This window comes from Poecilia formosa, unplaced genomic scaffold (assembly GCF_000485575.1).
Source record: "Poecilia formosa unplaced genomic scaffold, Poecilia_formosa-5.1.2 Scaffold47, whole genome shotgun sequence".
Lineage (NCBI taxonomy): Eukaryota > Metazoa > Chordata > Actinopteri > Cyprinodontiformes > Poeciliidae > Poecilia > Poecilia formosa.
Window position 1 is genome coordinate 2,967,712 of NW_006799986.1, and position 7,523 is coordinate 2,975,234.

Here is a 7,523-nt window from a genome sequence, read left to right on the forward strand (position 1 = left end):
CATTACAGAGCCAGCTTTCCTGATGACCCCATTCAGTCTTTTAGAGTCGCTAAAACCCAACTTTTCAGAGTTGCTTTAGACTAATAATAAAACATTGATCAATTTGATGTGTATTTATGATTTTGATGTTGGGATTTGATAAACTGTAATGTTTATTGCATCTCACAAATAAACGTGACCTAACTGTGACAGCTTTCAGAATCAGTTTTTAATGCCTCTTTTTATTCACTCTGACAGCTTTATTTGTCGAAGCTTCTCCCTATTAATCGTGGAGCATTTCCTGAAGTTCCTCCACCTCTCTTCAGCTCAACCCAACCCCACAGGGAGCTCCTGTTCGCGCTGCGGACGCCATTTCGTCGAGTCTGCCCCCCGCTGAGCTGCGGGTCGATTTTAAGCCAACATGCACCATTAACGAAGCCATACTGGCCTTTGTGGTGGATGGGGGGTGGAGAACGCACCCCGCTGGCGCTGGAGGCTCGGACCGAGCATCAAGCCTCACAGAAGGGTTTTACTGCTCTGGCAGCCCTAATGAGGAGGAGCAGGTTAATATTTTAACACTTGTGGCTATTCTTCAGCCATATGTCAGCTCTGTGTGTGACTGAGTTTTCTCATATATCAGCTTAACTAATGTTTGTGTTCATGTAGAAGGAAGAAACAAGTGATCCTGGGAAGGGACTCTCTTATTTGTCCTGGAAAAACAGCTTAATGCAGGTTAGGATAAGTTAATGGGCGATACAAAACATCTTTGACACTTTTTGCACAAAACGAGTCATAAATGATGAGATTTTATTCTGCTCCTTTCAGAATGAGCTGCTTTACGGTGTGATGTCTCTAAATCCTTGCAAGTTGTTGCAGGCCACAGCCCCCAAATCAAATTTGCTTTCTCACACCAAAATGGCTTCAAACAGATGTGCAATTATACAACCTTACATCGTCGAAAAGCAGAAGTGGAGCCTGCTGTCAACCAACAAGAATCCAGCAAATGGTTCCTGGATGGTAAGTCGACAACAAAAGCAGTAATGTTCCTCAATTGTTTGGCTGTTATTCAGACGTGAAGTTGTGTTTGTTGCTGGTTTGAAATCTTTATATATTTTTTTTTTTTTATGAATTGTGTTTTTAAGCTACCATAACACTGTGGACAATAAAGATCATCATTATTACTATTATTACAAACAAAACACTCGTCTTTTCCAGCAGCCGTTATATAAGTAAAACCAGCTGAACAAACATTGTTGGAGCTCAGCTTTGGTTGCTAGGCAACAGGCGGACCTCTGCTGGGGTTGCTAGGTAACGGCCTGTGCCCTTTGAATGTGACTGAACATTCCGGAGATTTTTTGAAAGATGCATTGTGAGAATAAAATCATAGAGTTACGAGAATAAAGTCATATGAGAATAATTGTCTTTTTCCTGTTTTACATAGTTTTACTCTCATCTAAATGGATTCTTATCCATTTTAAAATCTTTCCTAAATCCGTCTCTGGGTTTCTGTCTGGTGTGAACCGTGCCGACCTTTCAGGTCATCAAAGTCCCGTTAACTCAGTGTGAACTAAAGAATTCCCATGATGCTCTGCTTTGACGCCAACTCCCTGAAAACCTGAAAAAATACAGAAAACATTGACTCCTCTAAGTTAGAACTGAAAACTTTTTACTCTGTGCTACAATATGAACCGTCTGTAATCATATTTTTGCAGCGACTCCCCTTCACTCTCATGTTATCGATGACAATCCAAATTGTTTTCTCCCAGACTGAAGCGGCGACGGCTTCTTTTGTCCTCACTTGTCATAACATTTATTGTAGCCAGCAGAGGTGAAGGGGCAGCAGCTCTCAGTTCGGGTTTCTTTCTCCTTAAAAGCATTTTTGTTTCTCATTCAGGTGTGTGTGATTTCCTCCTGTGTCTGCTTCAAACAGAGCAGTTTACCTCCGGCAGGTTTTTAACTTCTGACACTTCTGATGTCCTTGAAGTTGCAGGAAAAATGTGCTTTGGACTGCTTCGAGGCAGTGGAGCTTTGTGCGTGCGTGCGTGCGTGTGTGTGTGTGTGTGTGTGTGTGTGTGTGTGTGTGTATAGATAAAGTGAGAAATTACTCAGGTCTGCAGCTGAAATATGATCCGTTCATACTTCTTTTTCATGATCATTTCACACATTCTACAGGTGGAACAAAGAAACACACAGATTTGCAAATTAAACTTCAAACAGATTCTCCCTGCTAAACTGTAAAAACAAGCAGCAGTTATTAATAGGAGTAAAAACGACAGCACATTAGAGCCTTTCAAGATGGAAAGAAAAATAAAGGTGCAGCAAATTTCCACCAAAAAACTCAGAAATTTTCTTGCATGAAAAAGGAAATTTCTGAGTACACAGGTCAACAATTTTCTAGACAAAGTCAACAATTTTCAGACTAATAAATAAAAAATTGGGGAAAGAAGCATCAAATAGTTTTAGAATAAAATAAAATAAAGTATTCTACAAAACCCCCCTCAAAATTTTGATTTTGAAAAGTTTAAAATTTTCCTTGAAAAAAACTGGGAAATTTCAGTTTGAAAAGTCAAAAAGAAATTGCTAGAAAAAAAATGCTAAATTTTGAGATTGTCAGAAATTTTCCAATCAATTTGGATATTTCTAAAAAGTCAAACATTTCTGATTTGTAAAACTCTGACAGCCAACAATTTTCCACTTGTGGAACTCAGTTGTTTTTTCTAGAAAATTGATGAGATTAATCTCAAACTTTCAGATTTTTTTCTACCAAATTTTTTGACATTTGGAGCTCAGAATTTTCCTAACTTTTTGATAACATTTTACTCTTCCTTTTTCTTTCTACAGTGGTTCCAATGCATTTATCTTTCCCATTTGGTCTGAAGCACCAGCCCATTGTGGGGATCTGCTATATAGCAGGAAAGGCCTGGTAATGTTCCCAAGGGAAACAGGAGCACGGCCCTTCAATGGACATTGTTATTAGGCTGCTTCCCTTAGCGTGACCCGCCCCGCCGTTCCTGCTGCTGATTAATGCAGAGATGTAGCATTTGCAGCTTGGAGCATCAGCCTACAGTCAGTCAAATAGTGTGGTACAGTAAAAATCTGCACAGTTTTTATTATTGTTTAAAGGGTGTAATGCAGGTTTTAAACTTGGTTATTTCTGGTCTGAGCAAACAAAAATCAAATGTGGGGTTCCTCAAGGCTCCATTATTGGGTCACTCAAAAACACAATTGAGGTTGTTGAATTATCAGCTGGAAATATGAGTGATGATCCCGGGTATTGGGCTGAATTGGTCCAGATACTTTTCTAAATTCGTCATTTCTGATCTGAGTGAACAAAAATCACTCAAGGCTCCATTTTCGAGTCACTCAAACACACAGTTGAGATTCTTGATTTATCAGCTGGAAAAGTGAGTGATGTTCTCTGGCTTTGGGCTAATTTGGTCCAAATACTTTGGTCAGTTGGTAATTTCTGGTCAGAGTGAATAAAAATCAAATGTGGGGTTCATCAAGGCTCCGTTCTTGGGCCACTTTAATAAAATTTCTATGTAGACAATATTGCATCTTTTATCACACGTTTGGCAGAGAAACATAACTTTATATCTGTTTCCATATTAGCAGTAAGTTGGTCTTTCAGATGATGTAATTTTGCTGGAGAAAGTTGTTGCTTTTTTTACCCAGCACTTCTTCTTCTGCTCTCCACCAGTCAGTGTTTCTTGTTTTTTGCAGTTCAATCTGAAACCTCTCTGGATTTCACTTTGTTGCTGTAAGTTTTTCTCTCCCCCTCTATTAATGTCATGAATACAGTGAGATGCATACAGTTTGGATAAAACCATTCACTGGGAGGCGTCAGCAATTGTTCTTGAACACATTTCCACACAGATACTTTTTAATTCCCTCATCTTTACATCTGAAGCTCATGTTTAGAAAAGCTGAAAACGCCTTCAGGCCGATTCAAACCGACGTCTCTGAGCTGCTCTGTGAGAAAATGTTTGAGACGTTTCGTCGCTTTCAGCTTTCCCTTCTGAGTGATTTATAGGCGTGGAAAACACAATGAAAGCAGAGACGATAAATCAGGATTTTATCAGCTTTGACATTTGAAATGTTGTCTGAAGTACAGAACCTGCTAAACAGAAAGAAATGAGAAGTATGGCATCGAAGCAGAAAACAAAAACTCAAAGAGGAGGCCAAGATCTGCTGGTTTTTCTGGATTTTAACCAGTTTTATTTTAAATAAATAAAATAATGAGAATAAAATTCAGGTTGTTTTAATTCAAATGGAGGGGACTCTACTGGATGTCTAATTAAATTAAATAAATATGTAAATTGTTTTACATTTAATTTTTTATTCCAAACTTTCAAACTTGTATCCCATTACAAAACAGCATTAATTAAATTAAATTAAAGTTTTTGAATGCTGCAAATATTTTATAAAACATTTAATCCAACTAGTTAAACGTACTCCGATTGAATATTTTACATTATTACCCTTTCTTATAGAAAACAGGTGAAAATAATAAAATTTATAGTTATAATCAAAGTAATTTAATTCAAATATTCAACATATATTCTTAATTTAAAATGTTTTTGTTATCTCAGTTAACACTTTTAATGTAAAAATGTTTATGTTGCATTTATTTTTTAAATTTATATTCATAAATATGATTATTTTTCAAAGTCTACTCTGTTTTCCTTTAAATAAAACCCAGAAGATATGAGATTTCTGTAGATATTTCTTCAAAAACCACATGTACAGCACAAAGGGTTCATGTATTTTATTTTAATTTTTTCCTGATTATTAATTCACCATGGATCCAACTTTGAAGAAGTAAACCTCAGTCCATTACACTGCAAAAATACCAAATATTACCAACTATGTTTTTGTCTAAATACTTGTGGAAACAATTAAAATAAAACTAAACTAACTTGTAATTTTGCTGGAGCTTTTCAGCAGAAGTTGTGAGCTTATTTAAGTCAATAATTTCTTAATATTGATGAAAAATTACTAGTTACATTGTCAGATTATTTCTCTTATAACGTGGGAGAAATATCTTGTGAAAATAATCTGCCGGTGGAGCTAGTATTTTTTAAGGAATGAACTTAAGCTTCTATATATTGCTGAAAAGTTACGTCCAAGTTAGTTTTGTCTTGTTTCAGGTGTATTAAGATGTTTCCACTAAAACCTGGACCAAAAATACTTGGTAATATTTTGTATTTTTGCAGTGCAAATCCAGTTTTTTGTTTGGAAACCTTAGAGAACAACGTGTTCATTAATAACCCTGAAGATTTAGTTTTGGTTTATGCAGGAAAACGTTTCTGTTAGGACAGCATTGACGGGCGGACTCGGCGCTAATGAGTCTGTTTCTCATCCTGCGCTTGTTGGATTAACTCAGAAAGGATCTGATGGAGGGAGGGAAGCAGCTGAAAAGGGAAGCGAACAGAGGGGATGTGGGGGAGAGAAATCGCTCGGACCCTCGGGGGGTCGGCTTCTCTTTCACCCTCTCCATCTCTGAGAATCAACACCTCAACGCACCACTATCTCCCAGCTCCCTTTGGGATTCAAATGATGCCTCATTAGCACTTATTGGATTGTAACTTCCATGGGATGCAAAGTGTTTCTTTTTGTCTTTGTCTGAATGAAAAGAGGCTCTGGTTGTGTCTCAGAGAAATGTCTCAGTTTTCCTGGTTTCCGCTTCTCTTCTTTTAGCTCAACAAGGATTTCCAGCTTGTTCCAGCAGTCAGGATTCAACTTGTCCTCTTTTTGGACTTCTCGGCATCCCCGGAGTGCCTTTGTCTCCCCCTGATGAAGAAACTACATTAACAGAAGAGACAAAACAAAGTCATTAAAGCAGAGAATCTGAGCTGTTATGAAAGGAGTTCACACACTTCGTTCACAAGCAAAGTTTGGTTTAACTATCAGATAAAACGGAGGATGTGAAGCAATTTTGCTGGACAGAAGAGCTTTGTTAGCAAAAATCATTCTTTCAGGCTAACTGGTTGAACTGTTTCAGTTTTGTTGGTTACTTTAAACCAATGGAGTTCCACAGGGATCAAATCTTGGTCCTCTTTCATTTAAAGGGCCAGTATTGTGTCTTTGGCGCCACCTAGAGCCATTTCATAGCATAATCAAGTTACTGTCACCTTCAGTTGTTATAAAAAATGCTCTATCTATCAAATATGATTTAAAAGAAATTTTACCTGATAATGAAACGCCTTGGGCCTTGGTCTCTATAAAAACTCAGTTTTTACCTTTAATGGATGTTACAGTGATGTGTATATGTTTCATAGTGAGCACTGAAAAAGCAAACCAGGTGATCCAACTTTCAAAAATTTGAGTTAATTTGATACAAGTAATCAAAATGAGTTTTTTTTATTATTATTTGCAGAGAGATTGGGTTGCATGTTTTAAATGATCATGAGGCTCTTAATGTTGTTTTTTAAAGTAATTTGGATCATCTTTTATATTCTCTTTTGGCTCTTGCAGCTTCAGAATCAGGGAAAGTTTCATAACTGAACTTGAATCACCTTTTCAGGTATTTTTCTTTGACTCTCCTCCATAAACAGACTCCATGCTTTGTGTCCGGACCAGATTCTGCTTGTTTCTGCAGATACTCGGATGCTCTTTGACTTCCCAGGATGTTTGAGCTGTAATAGACGGATTAACTCTTTATTCCCGTCGTCCCTCGGGGGACAGATCTTCAGCTTCGTTCTGTTTGTGTTTTTAGGATGACAGGAGATCATCCGGGATCAACACCTTACACGTTTCCTCTTCTTCCTCTTTGTTAGTATTTTCTTTTCAGTCTTTAACTCTTTGTCCTCTCTGAAACTGGTGCATCACTTTCTGCCTCATTAACAATCAGAGGTGATTTTTTTTTTCAAGTAAAAGGATTTCTTCATTTGTTCTCCTGAAACTAGACAGAAAATAAACACTTAGGAGAAGCATCATTTTATTGAATTTTGGCAGAAAACGATTTAAATAAACCAAAATGCTGTGCAAAAGAGGTTGACCTGACAGTTACTTTTTTTCACTTTATCTTCAGATTAGTCTTGTTTATTGTTTCATGAATCTGTCGGTCACCACAAAGATATTTCTGTGCGCATCAGAGTGTGCTGCAGTTATTTAGTGTGTATTCTCTTGTTTGTGTCCAACAGGACCCGCGTGTGTGGTTCTGATCCAGTTTTTCCTCAGGACCTGCCTGGCATTGTGCTGCTTCCTGTCCTGGCAGACATTATGGGGACAAATAAGAGACGGACGTGTGCGCAGAGACACACAGAAATACACACAATAGGTAGGTGTTTTCTCACAGGATTCACGGCTGGAGCTAGCTACTTAGCTAGGTAGCTGACTAGTTTGCTAATTAGTGGGCTACCTGGTTAGCTACTGTTGCTATAGTAAAGAGAGCCACTTTCTGCTAGAGCTAGAGCTTTTATAAAGAATAAAATTAATTTCAAAGGTGTTTTTTTTATTTGCTAGGAGATAGTGCACATTAATCACATAATATAATGTAAATGTGTGGCAGTTAGCTAGTCATCTCGGGTTGCTAGGTAACG

At 37.6% G+C, this 7,523-nt stretch overlaps 1 long non-coding RNA gene across 1 annotated transcript in view; it reads left to right on the top strand.

Moving 5' to 3' along the window:
- Nucleotides 1-7,256, top strand: part of LOC107836269 (uncharacterized) — a 24,293-nt gene extending 17,037 nt beyond the window's left edge. The window contains exons 4-7 of the long non-coding RNA XR_001662148.1: nucleotides 238-542; nucleotides 649-711; nucleotides 805-996; nucleotides 7,125-7,256. This is a non-coding gene — a long non-coding RNA (uncharacterized LOC107836269). The remainder of the gene's footprint in view (nucleotides 1-237; nucleotides 543-648; nucleotides 712-804; nucleotides 997-7,124) is intronic.
- The last annotated feature ends 267 nt before the right edge of the window (nucleotides 7,257-7,523 follow it).